Raw genomic sequence first — 13,479 nt, 5'->3', positions numbered from 1 at the left:
GATGGGTAAGGCGCAACCGAGGATTGGTAAGGCGGTTTGGTTGTTTAATTTACATAGTTGAATCTCCATGGTTATTGTTTGAACAAAAGTGACATAATTATGTTGGACCTACTATGGCTGGCATGGACGAACCCTCCACAAATTGTCCGGTAAGATGAAAGATGTTGAGATCAACCCATCTCAAGATCGGAATGTGAGATCGAGACTGCCATAGATCGACTGTCTCATCAACCCATCCCATCAATATTTATGTTTTGAGACAAGAGTATAACCTAATAGTTTAAAAGTGAGGGTCTCATGAGATCTCTGTGAACTGTAGTTCAAAACTGGTTAAATTTTTGCTGCTTTGACCAACGGTTGACAAGGCACAAATATTTGACATATCCCAACCTAAGTGTAGATCCATGATGAAACAACACGTTTCTAACACAATAAATCTCAAAACTAAATTGGTTTGGTTGTTTAATTTACATAGTTAAATCTCTGGTTATCCTTTGAACAAAATTGACATAATTATGTTGGACCTACTCTTGACAAGGTCTGTCTTCCCCCATCTTGCTTGTCCCCAAATCTGTCAGCTCACTTCTTTTCCCTTGGGTTCAGACTGAATCTTTAGATTAGACTCAGTTATCATCTCTGCCGCATCCCTGAACCTCCATAGTAAGAGATGTAGATCAGTTTTTTTTTTTGGAATTCCATACTCCTCATATCCTACTTCAATTGGCTGATGGGATCAGTCTCATAGTGTTTTTGGTTACAATTAGCGAGCGTTGTACATCTGCCTCATATCCTGCTTCAATTGGCTGAACCTACATAGTGTATTTAATTGCAGTATGATGTTCACAGCAGGGGCGGAGCTACTAGGAGCCTCCCTGATGCACAGGCATCAGGGTCGATGTTGATTTCTTGAAGCGATTGTGTAGAGTTGTTTGGCCGTGCACCAGGTTAGGCTGACAGCGGTGCATCAGGTACAGAGACAATCCCACGGCGGCCTTGTTCGGAACTGGTTCATGGGTAGGCCAGGTCTTGTTCAGACGTGGCCAGGCCTTGGCGTAGCCTTGTGGGCTGCAGCCTTTTGGGTAGGTTTTGTGTGGCTGGGCATCAAGGCGTCAATGCCCTTAGGTGTTGTAGCGTCACGCCGACACGCGATCACTCGACGAACCACAGCGGATGGGCGACGCTGCGCTAGGCTCGAGCTTTACACCTAGCATCATCCATGCTAATCCGATCAGCCACTGACCTCAGCTCCAGCCCAAAGGTAGAGTATGACGTATAGATGTAGTAAATCTTAAATCTCGGGTTAACCATTGCAAAAATTGTGCTTTTAGGCGGTATCTTCTTTAGATTTTTTTTAGTTCTATGTACGGGGATATTCTGAAGTTGAAAATTCAGTTCATTTAATTGACTTTATCAAATGTGGATAGCCACAAGACTGGAGACGGGAGACTGTGTATAGTCTAATAATGTTGCAATAAGTCGCTCCATCGTCGTATTTTCCCTCCTTTTTTGCAATAATTGTTCATTCCCAATTTTTCAGAAGCTATTGCCAATGTACTAAGTCTTATTCAGAGATTATCAATATTGTTGGGCGTCTCCTGCTCTCCCTCTTTTATATTTGGTTGTTTGGTCTCACACTGAAGCTGCTAGATGTAATGTGGACTCAGGGCCAGAACAGAGAAGAAGCAGAGCAGCTAGACTCGGGTGTGTGTTCAAGGCAACAAATGCCCTTTTTTCCACTGAACCACCAACACATGCTAGCTCTACTCTTTTGATGTTCACTTACACAAAAAAAGACCACACTGTATCCATACCCGTGCACGCACACAGCCCACACTGTACTACACTATTTGGGTACACACTCAGTACATATCTTCAGCTTCTAGAATGGCTTGTCTGACTGGTTGTATTTGGTTTCAATAAATTGATAGAAATGCTGCCAAAAGAACACCGATAACCGTAAGAACAGAAGACAAAACACAAAATTGGATCAAAATCTTACTTGCAAGTAAGCTTTGAGAAGGTATGAGTCTAACTAAATATGTATGCCTCGCTGCTAAATATGGTTTCGTGTTTCAAGCATCTCATTGTTATATTACTTGCAGAGAAACTTGGAACTCACCCACACGAACGACGGAACACGGTCTAACACAGAGTCCTAGAAAGTTTACGTAAGTACACTGACTTTTGGTTATTCTATAGTTATTCAATGATGTGCATTCGGTGTGTTTCATCATCAACTGGGATTATTCATGCGTTGGATCGTGCTATTCTTGTTTCATCTTTTATATAGTGTCAATCTTAATGCCCTACCTATAATTGTTATTTTCATTTTTAGAACAAAGCACGTCAAGAGGTTCAAAACAAAGAAACTGAAACTAAAGGTCCACTTTCAAATGAGCAGAAAAACAATATTTCCCAGACCGCATACAAAGACACTCTGAAATGCAAGTCATCGCAGCCTCGTGGGTACGGATACATGGCCAAACCTTCAACTGGTTCTCAAAGGTTTCGTATCCAGATTGAAGAGCAAGCTCGTGCTACAGCAGCCACCCAGCAGCAAAACTCGGAGCTCAGCCAGCAGGTCAATGAATTTCAAGATCAACTACAAGCTGAACATGCAAACACAAAAGAGAGGATTAACTTGGAGCGTGCTGAGAGAGAACAACTTGAGGAGAGGTTAAAAGAAGAGCGTGTTGAAAGGGAAAGATTGTTGGAAGGGGAGCGAACATCAAGACTGGAATTTGAAAAAAAACATGATGACAAAGTCCGTAGCATTGAGCCAACAGATGGGAACCCAACAGGTGATTACAGTCATATGCTTGCGACCTTGTAAGATTTATGTTGCTTACTTGCATTGCTAAAAGTGCATTTGTATTTACAGGTGCCTAAGGATTGACAAAGAAAATAGTGACCCAAACTTGCAAAATACTCTTTTATACAGATCTAGTCCTAATAAGACTCTAGGTTCAAGGCCAATTATTATTTCTTCAAATGCGCTCATACAAGCTGCATCAAGGAAATCTTGAATGTTTAAAGCAATGGTAAGTCACAACCGTACTTTCTCTTCATGTTCACTTGCATTTTGTACGTCATTGGCATTCATAATTAGCTAGCTGCTTCTTCTCTTTCACCATGTGTTGTTGCTGCATCGAGTTACAACTTAAACAAAAAAAGAATATGTGCTAGCTAGGGACATGAACTTAACTGAAACTATACATCGAGTCACAACTTAAATCAATAGCAGAACCTTTTAGTAGATGTACTTGTGCTTATGCTTTAGACATTTACACTTGTAGTCTGGTGATAGTTCTTTTTAACTATGGGGCTGGAATAATTGTATGGCGTATGTTATGTTGGACTCATTTACTAGAACTTCTTTTATTTCTTGATTGCAGGATCCAAAGAACTAGCTGGCCTGGACTCTAGATCACGGACCGTTTAGTCTTCGTAATTAATTAGGATGGCTAAATTACATCTGAGTTTCATTTGATGGATATTTGCTATGACAATTATGAACTTTATGAATCTATATATTATACGTATGGTTTTGAATATTGTAATTGAATGCATGTATTTTTTCTATGGTTGCAATATGCTACAACCCACTTTCGGTTGCCACATGTTAGCACCACAAAAAAAAGTGTTGCGTCATATCTCAGTCGCTACACCTACCTATTTTGTTGCATTAGGATGTTGTAACAGATCACTTCATATTGTCGCAATAGTTGTTTGGCGCCACCAAAGTATTTTTTGTTCAAATAGAGTATCACCACGAAAATTTTAATTGTCGCAATAATTTCTCGCTACAAACATTTCACATGTTGTGATACCTATTTATCACCACCAAAACAAGTATGTTGCAATTCCCTGTTACACGTCTGGAATATTTGTTGCCATAAGTTGATGCCACAAGTGTAGTGGATCGTGGCAACATGCCTAATGCCGCGAAAACAAGGATTGTTGCCATACTTTATTGCCACAATTGTAGTGGGTCGTGGCAACATGTCTAATGCTACGAAAACAAGGATTGTTGCCATAGTTTTTTGCCACAAGTGTAGTGGTTCGTGGCAACATGCCTAATGCCAAGAAAACAAGGATTGTTGCCATAGTTTATTGCCACAGTTGACTATTGCCACAGAAGAGTAATGCGCAACGAAACGGGCGTCGTTGGCATAGGTTGTTGCCACAAATGTATATCGCCACGAGATATCAGGCTCCACGATTCGTTACATGTTGCATCATAGCTATCTCCACAAATATAATTGTGGCATCAAGTGAGTGTTGTCACGGGAAAACATGTGGCAATTTCCCACATGGATGTTGCAATAGCACACTTTATTGCCACAATTGCTTTTTCGTGGCAATAACCTATTACCATGCGTCCAGTCGCAACGACTGCCAACGAATGTCGTTTCGTGGCAATAGGTACTTATCGCCACGAAACGGCATGTATTGCGACAAACAATTTTGTTGCAATAGACCCGGATCCTTGTAGTGGAAGCTGTTCTGGTCAAAATACCTTGTGACAGAACATCCGGTCCCCTTTAGCGATCAGCTAAAACAATTGGTCGAACTGCATAGGGTGGTCGAACTGGCCATGAAGGATTTGATAGTACGGTTGTGGCCTGTCGAAGCCATACCCAGCAGCTACTTCGGGCTCGTTAAGCGGCTGGTCAATGCCTGTCCCCGGCTTGACATCCTCAAGCGGTCAGTCTGCATCAAAGGTGCGCGGATGGCCTTCGCCCGTGTCAAAGTTCAGTGGGCAAAGATGGATGCTGTCAAGCTCGTGACCGAAGGACCGCCCACTGGCAAGGAGCACCGCACGCCCGAGCAGTATTTTGACGATGTTCCTGGAGGGATCCCGCATTGTGGCGGAACAATGTGCTAAGGATATTATCTTTGAATGAATACATTCATGTTATCTTATCCTGTACTATGAAACAAGGTCATGATGTAATATAATGCTTGTTTTTTATTTAAAATTTTACCTCATGTGCGGCCGTTTAAATTGAATTTGAGAGTTGGCCAGTCGTCGGCTTCAGCCCCCCATGTAGTTAGTACGGGAGTGTTTGGGATGGAATCTAAACACTCTTGATCCAAAGGTTTGGTCCTTGAAGGAGGTATTTAGCGCAATGAACCAGGCAATCGGACTATGTGGCTTTATCACCCTCACTTAGCCATAGTAGTTTGACATTAGAAATTTAGGCGCAGCCCCTAGTATTCATAAGTCCGAACTTGGGGTACTGTAAACACCTGATCGGATAAAAACCGATTCATCGCATAATGTGGAAAAAATCGTAAAAGATTTGTAACCTCTCGAACAGCTGACCGGCTCACGCCGCATCATGACAGACAGTTTTTGGCTTTCTCTACTGAGGTGCTCATCCAGATAAACCAGGACACAATGGAAGTAGTTCTTCCTTTACTACCCTAGCTGATATAGCGAAACATAAGGTAGTAAACACAGGAGCCGGGCAACCCAAGTATTGGCCAAAGACATGATTTGGAGCCAATGCATATAATGCTAAAGTTTGGGGTGCCGAACTATACTGTAAAAAAGTGTTCGGACTTTGTTGCCATATTATGGGGCATAATAAAGCCCCTGGTGAATTAGGCGTGCCAGAGTGTATGGGTGAAATTGATAAGAATATCAAAAATAATAATGAAGTAATAGGCTAATGCCGCAGAAATTGGGCCGCAAACTATTTTCCATTATAGTTTGATTAATACGTCAAAGCATACTTGTACAAGTAGTGCGATAAGCAACAGGGCTATTTAACATGCCACGACCAAGGGAGAGCTGCGTGAGGGTCCTTAGAATAGGCATAACAATCGTTTAAAGAGACTACCTGGAAATTCCCTTATACGTCAATGCTTCTTGCCGTCTTGGTGTATCCGTCCCTTGATAGGTCCAACAATCAGGCCACCCGGAAAGGCCTGGAAAAAAGAAACCTGAAAAGAAAAAGAAAATTTGAAAGTATCTGGGTCCAGGGGAGGTTGAGCCGTATTATGGACCACGATCTAGTTGTGCCTCCATCTATGCCCATGGTATTTTTAGTGCGTAGTTATGTACACGCGGTACGAATGCTGCCGTTTGGTCGGGACTGGGACGGAGGCTGAATTGCTAGTCAAGCTCTTGACGAGCTGGACTATCCTGCTGCAGAGTAGTTCGGACTCGTTTGATAGTGCCTGGGAGCTTGGCCGCCGAATTAAGGTTCTGCCTAAAAGGGCCGCTCTGTGCTTCTGCTGCAAGGGCATCGGTGTGCTCCTTGGTACAGAGGGAGCGTTTCGTGTTTCCATTGACTATTATGACACCACGTGGTCCGGGCATCTTGTGGTTGAGATAAGCGTAGTGTGGCACCACATTGAATCAAGCGAATGCGGTTCGTCCAAGCAGTGCGTGATAGCCACTACGGAAGGGGACGATATCAAAGATCAACTCTTCGCGGACTAGTGCGGCTGAACCGCCATGACGGATACTGGTCGGATGGTCCCTGCAATCGAAGGTGATCGGGCAGGACGACAATGGGTTGAACTTTGGGGCGACTGGCTCCATCGCGTAGACGTCCCTGAGCGCGCGCTTGCGCTCCCTCTTGGGGATATGGGTAGCGTATATCATGTTCACCGTTTTAACTTCGGGGGGAACATCTTTTGTCCCCCTGTGTTCGGTAGCCAGGGCTCCTCGTCATCATCCTTGCTTTGCGACCCATTCTCCTTATTCTCGACATTTAACTTGCCGGCCTCTTTAAAAAACCAACAGTCTCTGTTGGTATGATTGGCTGGTTTGTCAGGAGTGTCGTGGATTTGACATGGACGATCGAGTATGCGGTCCAAACTAGACGAGCCCAGATTGTTTCTTTTATATGGCTTCTTCCGCTGACCGGACTTAGAGCCACTGAATCCGGCGTTGACCGTCGTGTCCTCGGTGTTGTCACCATTGCTTCGATGCTTGTGTTTGTTGCGTTGGGGTTTGCCGTTGCTATTTCTGGCTTCAGAGGTGCCAGGTTCACTTGTATTGTCATTGCTACGGGCTAGGCAGCTATCCTCGCCCGTGCAGAAGCGGTTCATAAGCGTTGTGAGGGCTGTCATAGACTTCGGATTTTCTTGGCCGAGGTGTCGGGTGAGCCATTCATCACGGATGCTATGTTTAAAGGCCGCTAGGGCTTCAGCATCTGGACAGTCGACGATCTGGTTCTTTTTAGTTAAGAACCTAGTCCAAAATTTCCTGGCTGACTCTCCGGGCTGTTGAACTATGTGACTTAAGTCCTCGGCTTCCGGAGGTCAGACATATGTACCCTAGAATTTGTCGAGGAAGCCGTCTTCCAAGTCTTCCCAGTTGCCAATTGAGTTTTCTGCCAAACTGTTCAACCAGTGCCGAGAAGGTCCCATGTGTTTTAGCGAGAGGTATTTGATGGCGTGAAGGTCATCACCGCGGGCCATATGAATATGGAGGAGAAAATCATCAATGCATACCGCGGGGTCTATTGTCCCATCATATGATTCGATGTTCACGGGTTTAAACCCTTCCGGGAATTCATGTTCCATTACTTCATCAGTGAAGTAAAGGGGGTGTGCAGCGCGTTTATATCGGGCCAAGTCGCGACATAGCTCGGATGGAGTTCGTCTGCGGTTTTCGGCCCGGGCGTGGTTATGTTTGTCACGTCCGGCCGGATGGCCATCCTCGCGCATCGGAGCGCGCCCCCGCGATCCATAGATTGATCTGGTCTGACCTGCTCTATTTTCCAAGTCATGTCACAGGTCATATGTATATCCCCGAGCTGTTGTGTCTCTGTTTTTACGGCGAGGTAGTGTGGGTTGTATTCGGCTTGAGTTGCCTCTTTGTCCCAGCCACGTGGTGGTCGGTCAGTGATGTCTACTACACAACCTTCTTCTTGTAGATGTTGTTGGGCCTGCAAGTGCACAGGTTTGTAGGACAGTAAAAAATTTCCCTCAAGTGGATGACCTAAGGTTTATCAATCCGTAGGAGGCATAGGATGAAGATGGTCTCTCTCAAACAACCCTGCAACCAAATAACAAAGAGTCTCTTGTGTCCCCAACACACCCAATACAATGGTAAATTGTATAGGTGCACTAGTTCGGCGAAGAGATGGTGATACAAGTGCAATATGGATGGTAGATAAAGGTATTTGTAATCTGAAATTATAAAAACAGCAAGGTAGCAAGCGATAAAAGTGAGCGTAAATGGTATTGCAATGCTGGGAAACAAGGCATAGGGTTCATACTTTCACTAGTGCAAGTTCTCTCAACAATAATAACATAGATAGATCATATAACAATCCCTCAACATGCAACAAAGAGTCACTCCAAAGCCACTAATAGCAGAGAACAAACGAAGAGATTATGGTAGGGTACGAAACCACCTCAAAGTTATCCTTTATGTTCTATCTATTCAAGAGTTCGTAGTAAAATAACATGAAGCTATTCTTTCCGCTCAATCTATCATAGAGTTCATACTAGAATAACACCTTAAGACACAAATAAACCAAAACCCTAATGTCACCTAGATACTCCATTGTCACCTCAAGTATCTGTGGGCATGATTATACGATATGCATCACACAATCTCAGATTCATCTATTCAACCAACACAATGTACTTCAAAGAGTGCCCCAAAGTTTCTACCATAGAGTCAAGAACGTGTGCCAACCCCTATGCATAGGTTCATGGGCGGAACCCGCAAGTTGGTCACCAAAACATACATCAAGTGGCACATGATATCCCATTGTCACCACAGATAAGCACGGCAAGACATACATCAAGTGTTCTCATAAAAGACTCAATCCGATAAGATAACTTCAAAGGGAAAACTCAATTCATCACAAGAGAATAGAGGGGGAGAAACATCATAAGATCCAACTATAATAGCAAAGCTCGGGATACATCAAGATCGTGCCATAGAGGGAACACGAGAGAGAACACGAGAGAGAGAGAGAGAGAGAGAGAGAGAGAGAGAGATCAAACACATAGCTACTGGTACATACCCTCAGCCCTGAGGGTGGACTACTCCCTCCTCGTCATGGATAGCACCGGGATGATGAAGATGGCCACCGGTGAAGGATCCCCCCTCCGGTAGGGTGCCGGGAAGGGCTCCGAGAGGTTTCTGGTGGTTACAGAGGTTTGCGGTGGCGGAACTCCCGATCTCTCTTGATATTCGATGTTTTTAGGGTACGTAGGCTTATATAGGCGAAAGAAGTCGGTCGGGAGGTGCTCGAGGGGCCCATGAGACAGGGGGCGCGCCCAGTAGGGGGGGCGCCCCCTATCTCCTGGGCTCCTCGAGGATCTTCTGACATAAACTCCAAGTCTCCAGGATGATATTCTTCCCAAAAATCATGTTGCCGAAGGTTTCATTCCGTTTGGACTCCGTTTGATATTCATTTTCTTTGAAATACTGAAACAGGCAATAAAACAACAATATGGGATGGGCCCCCGGTTAATAGGTTAGTCCCAAAAGTAATATAAAAGTGTATAATAAAGCCCATAATCATTCAAAACAGGTAATAAAATAGCATGAATGCTTCATAAATTATAGATACATTGGAGACATATCAGTCAGCCGCATTATGCGCTGGTAGGATGGGCTCCAGCGCCTCGTCATCGAATTGGGGTAACAATTTGCATTTCAGGTAACTTTTGGTTGGGCACTCGAGGTCGTATTCCTTGGCTGCCAGGACATTAGTCCATCTGTCTTTGAGTAGATCTTGATCAGCTTGAAGCTGTTGCTGCTTCTTTTTCAGGCTCCTTCAAGTGGCTATTAGCCGGCGCTTAAAGCGCTCCTGATCGACGGGCTCCTCAGGCACGATAAAGTCTTCATCGCCGAGGCTCGCCTCGTCCTTGGAGGATGGAAGATAATTACTGTCCTCCGAATCTTTGTTAACAGCCTGTTCATTAGGCCTGACTCGCCCATCCTCCCGTTCATCATGTTCGGAAGTTGGCTCAAGAGGGTTTTCGTTGTCTTCGGCATCGTCCGGAGTATTATTTTCTCCTGTGCCGGTATTGCTGTTTTTTCCATGGCATGGTCCAGAGCGGCGCCGCTGACGTCGGCGCTTTGGCTGTATCTCAGGAGGCTTATCCTCGACTGGATCCTTTTCATTGTCGCCTTTGTTCTCTTTGGGTGTATCCACCATTTATATGTCATACGAGGAGGTGGCTATCCAGCGCCCTGTAAGCGGTGGTTTTTGTGCATGCTCCACTCCGGCATCATCGCTCATACCGTCGATGTCTTCGGAGCTATAATCGAGCATGTCGGTTAAATCTTCGACAGTGGCTATGAAGTGGGTGGTGGGTGGGAAGCGGAATTCTCCGTCATCAGCTTCCAATCCAAACCAGATATACTTCGGCTGAGAGTTCCTTGATATGGAGAGGGCTTTTAATGAGTTTAGCACATCGCCTAAAGGTGAGTGCTAGAAGATGTCCGCGGAGCTGAATTCAATGATCGGCGCTTGATCAGGTTCGATAGGCGTGGATGCACGCGGTTCAGAACCTATGGCCGGAGACGAATTCGAGGTTCTGGTGACACAGGCCCCGCTCGAGGTTGGATCTGTGTGCAGCTCTAACGCTGCTGAGTCCGCGGCTTCCGTGGCGGGGTTGAGCTTCCCGTCCTTGGATGATGCAATCTGCTCCGGATCCATGGGTAGAGCAGTTACAGGTGCTATCTCTTGGGCATGGTCTGATGACAGATTTAGGTCATGTTCATCGTGGTGGCAGGGAGCGGTTGCCATGGGCTCGAATCCGTTGAAGATCAAGTCTCCGCGGATATCGGCAATGTAATTCAAGCTTCCAAACCTGACTTGATGGCCAGGGGCATAGCTATCGATCTGCTCTAGATGGCCAAGCGAGTTGGCCCACAGTGTGAAGCCTCCGAATACGAAGATCTGTCCGGGGAGGAAAACCTCCCCCTAGACAGCATTGTTTTAGATGATTGACGGAGCCATCAAACCTTTTGGTGACGACGCAGCGGTACTCTCAATGAAAGCACCAACGTCGGTGTCAAAACCGGCGGATCTCGGGTAAGGGGTACGGACTGTGCGTCTAGGGTTGATGGTAACAAGAGGCAAGGGACACAATGTTTACCCAGGTTCGGCCCCTCTCTATGGAGGTAATACCCTACTTCCTGCTTGATTGATCTTGATGAATATGAGTATTACAAGAGTTGATCTACCACGAGATCGTAATGGCTAAAACCCTAGAAGTCTAGCGTGTATGATTATGATTATACTTATCTCTACGGAATAAGCCCTCTGGTTTATATAGACACCGAAGGGACTAGGGTTGTACAAAGTCAGTTACATAGAAAGGAATCTTCATATCCGGGCGCCAAGCTTGCCTTCCACGCCAAGGAGAGTCCTATCCGGACATGGGTGAGAGTCTTCGGTCTTGTATCTTCACAGCCCATCAGTCCAGCCCATGCTACATAGTCCGGCCGTCCGAGGACCCCTTAATCCAGGACTCCCTCAGGAGCGCCCCCACCTTGGCCGCCTCCTCCTCTCTTCCACCATGGCCCATTAAGGCCCATTGACTCCCCGGGGGGTTCCGGTAACCTCCCGGTACTCCGGAAAAATGTCTGAACCACTTGGAACCTTTTCGGTGTCCAAACATAGCCTTCCAATATATCAATCTTCATGCCTCGACCATTTCGAGACTCCTCGTCATGTCCGTGATGACATCCGGGACTCAGAACAACCTTCGGTACATCAAAACACATAAACTCATAATACAAATCATCATCGAACATTAAGCGTGTGGACCCTATGGGTTCGACAACTATGTAGACATGACCGAGACACGTCTCCGGTCAATAACCAATAGCGGAACCTAGATGCTCATATTGGTTCCTACATATTCTATGAAGATCTTTATCGGTCAAACCGCATACGTTGTTCCCTTTGTCATCGGTATGTTTCTTGCCCAAGATTTGATCATCGGTATCTCAATACCTAGTTCAATCTCGTTACCGGCAAGTCTCTTTACTCATTCTGTAATACTTCATCCCGCAACTAACTCATTAGTCACAATGCTTGCAAGGCTTATAGTGATGAGTATTACTGAGAGGGCCCAGAGATACCTCTCCGAGACACGGAGTGACAAATCCTAATCTCGATCTATGCCAACCCAACAAACACCTTTGGAGACACCTATAGAGCACCTTTATAATCACCCATTTATGTTATGACGTTTGGTAGCACACAAATTGTTCCTCTGGTATTCGGGAGTTGCATAATCTCATAGTCTCAGGAACTTTTATAAGTCATGAAGAAAGCAGTAGCAATGAAACTGACACGATCATAATGCTAAGCTAACGGATTGGTCATGTCCATCACATCATTCTCCTAATGATGTGATCCCGTTCATCAAATGACAACACATGTCTATGGTTAGGAAACATAACCATCTTTGATTAACGAGCTAGTCAAGTAGAGGCATACTAGGGACAATATGTTTTGTCTATGTATTCACACATGTACTGAGTTTCCAGTTAATACAATTCTAGCATGAATAATAAACATTTATCATGAATTAAGGAAATAAATAATAACTTTATTATTGCCTCTAGGGCATATTTCCTTCAGTCTCCCACTTGCACTAGAGTCAATAATCTAGATTACATAGTAATGATTCTAACACCCATGGAGCTTTGGTGTTGATCATGGTTTCCTCGTGGAAGAGGCTTAGTCAACGGGTCTGCAACATTCAGATCCGTGTGTATCTTGCAAATCTTTATGTCCACTTCCGACACATGATGACAGATGGAATTGAAGCTCTCTTGATGTGATTGGTTCTCTTGTGAAATCTGGATTCCTTTGCCAAGGCAATTGCACCAGTATTGTCACAAAAGATTTTCATTAGACCCGGTGCACTAGGTATGACACCTAGATCGGATATGAACTCCTTCATCCAAACTCCTTCATTTGCTTCTTTCGAAGCAGCAATGTACTCCGCTTCACACATAGATCCCGCCACGACGCTCTGCTTGGAACTGCACCAACTAACAGCTCCTCCATTCAATAAAAATACGTATCCGGTTTGTGACTTAGAGTCATCCGGATCAGTGTCAAAGCTTGCATCAACGTAACCATTTACGACAAGCTCTTTTTCACCTCCATAAACGAGAAACATATCCTTAGTCCTTTTTAGGTATTTCAGGATGTTCTTGACCGTTGTCCAGTGCTCCAGTTCGGGATTACTTTGGTACCTCCGTGCTATGCTTATAGCAAGACATACATCAGGTCTGGTACACAACATTGCATACATGATAGAACCTATGGTTGAAGCATAGGGAATAACTTTCATTTTCTCTCTATCTTCTGTAGTGGTCGGGCATTGAGTCTGACTCAACTTCACACCTTGTAACACAGGCAAGAACCCTTTCTTTGAATGATCCATTTTGAACTTCTTCAAAACTTTATCAAGGTACGTGCTTTGTGAAAGTACAATTAAGCATCTTGATCTATCTCTATAGAT

General features: G+C 44.7%; 1 long non-coding RNA gene across 1 annotated transcript; it reads left to right on the top strand.

The window, feature by feature from the left end:
• Nucleotides 1-574: 574 nt before the first annotated feature.
• LOC123039981 (uncharacterized) lies at nt 575-3,526 on the top strand. The gene is made up of 5 exons (XR_006418030.1): nt 575-2,020; nt 2,103-2,168; nt 2,336-2,801; nt 2,882-3,041; nt 3,396-3,526. It is a non-coding gene; the product is annotated as an uncharacterized lncRNA (long non-coding RNA).
• The last annotated feature ends 9,953 nt before the right edge of the window (nt 3,527-13,479 follow it).

Source organism: Triticum aestivum, chromosome 2B (assembly GCF_018294505.1).
Source record: "Triticum aestivum cultivar Chinese Spring chromosome 2B, IWGSC CS RefSeq v2.1, whole genome shotgun sequence".
Taxonomy (NCBI): Eukaryota; Viridiplantae; Streptophyta; class Magnoliopsida; order Poales; family Poaceae; genus Triticum; species Triticum aestivum.
Note: the sequence above shows the minus strand (reverse complement) of the source record. Positions and strands in the feature narration are given on the sequence as shown.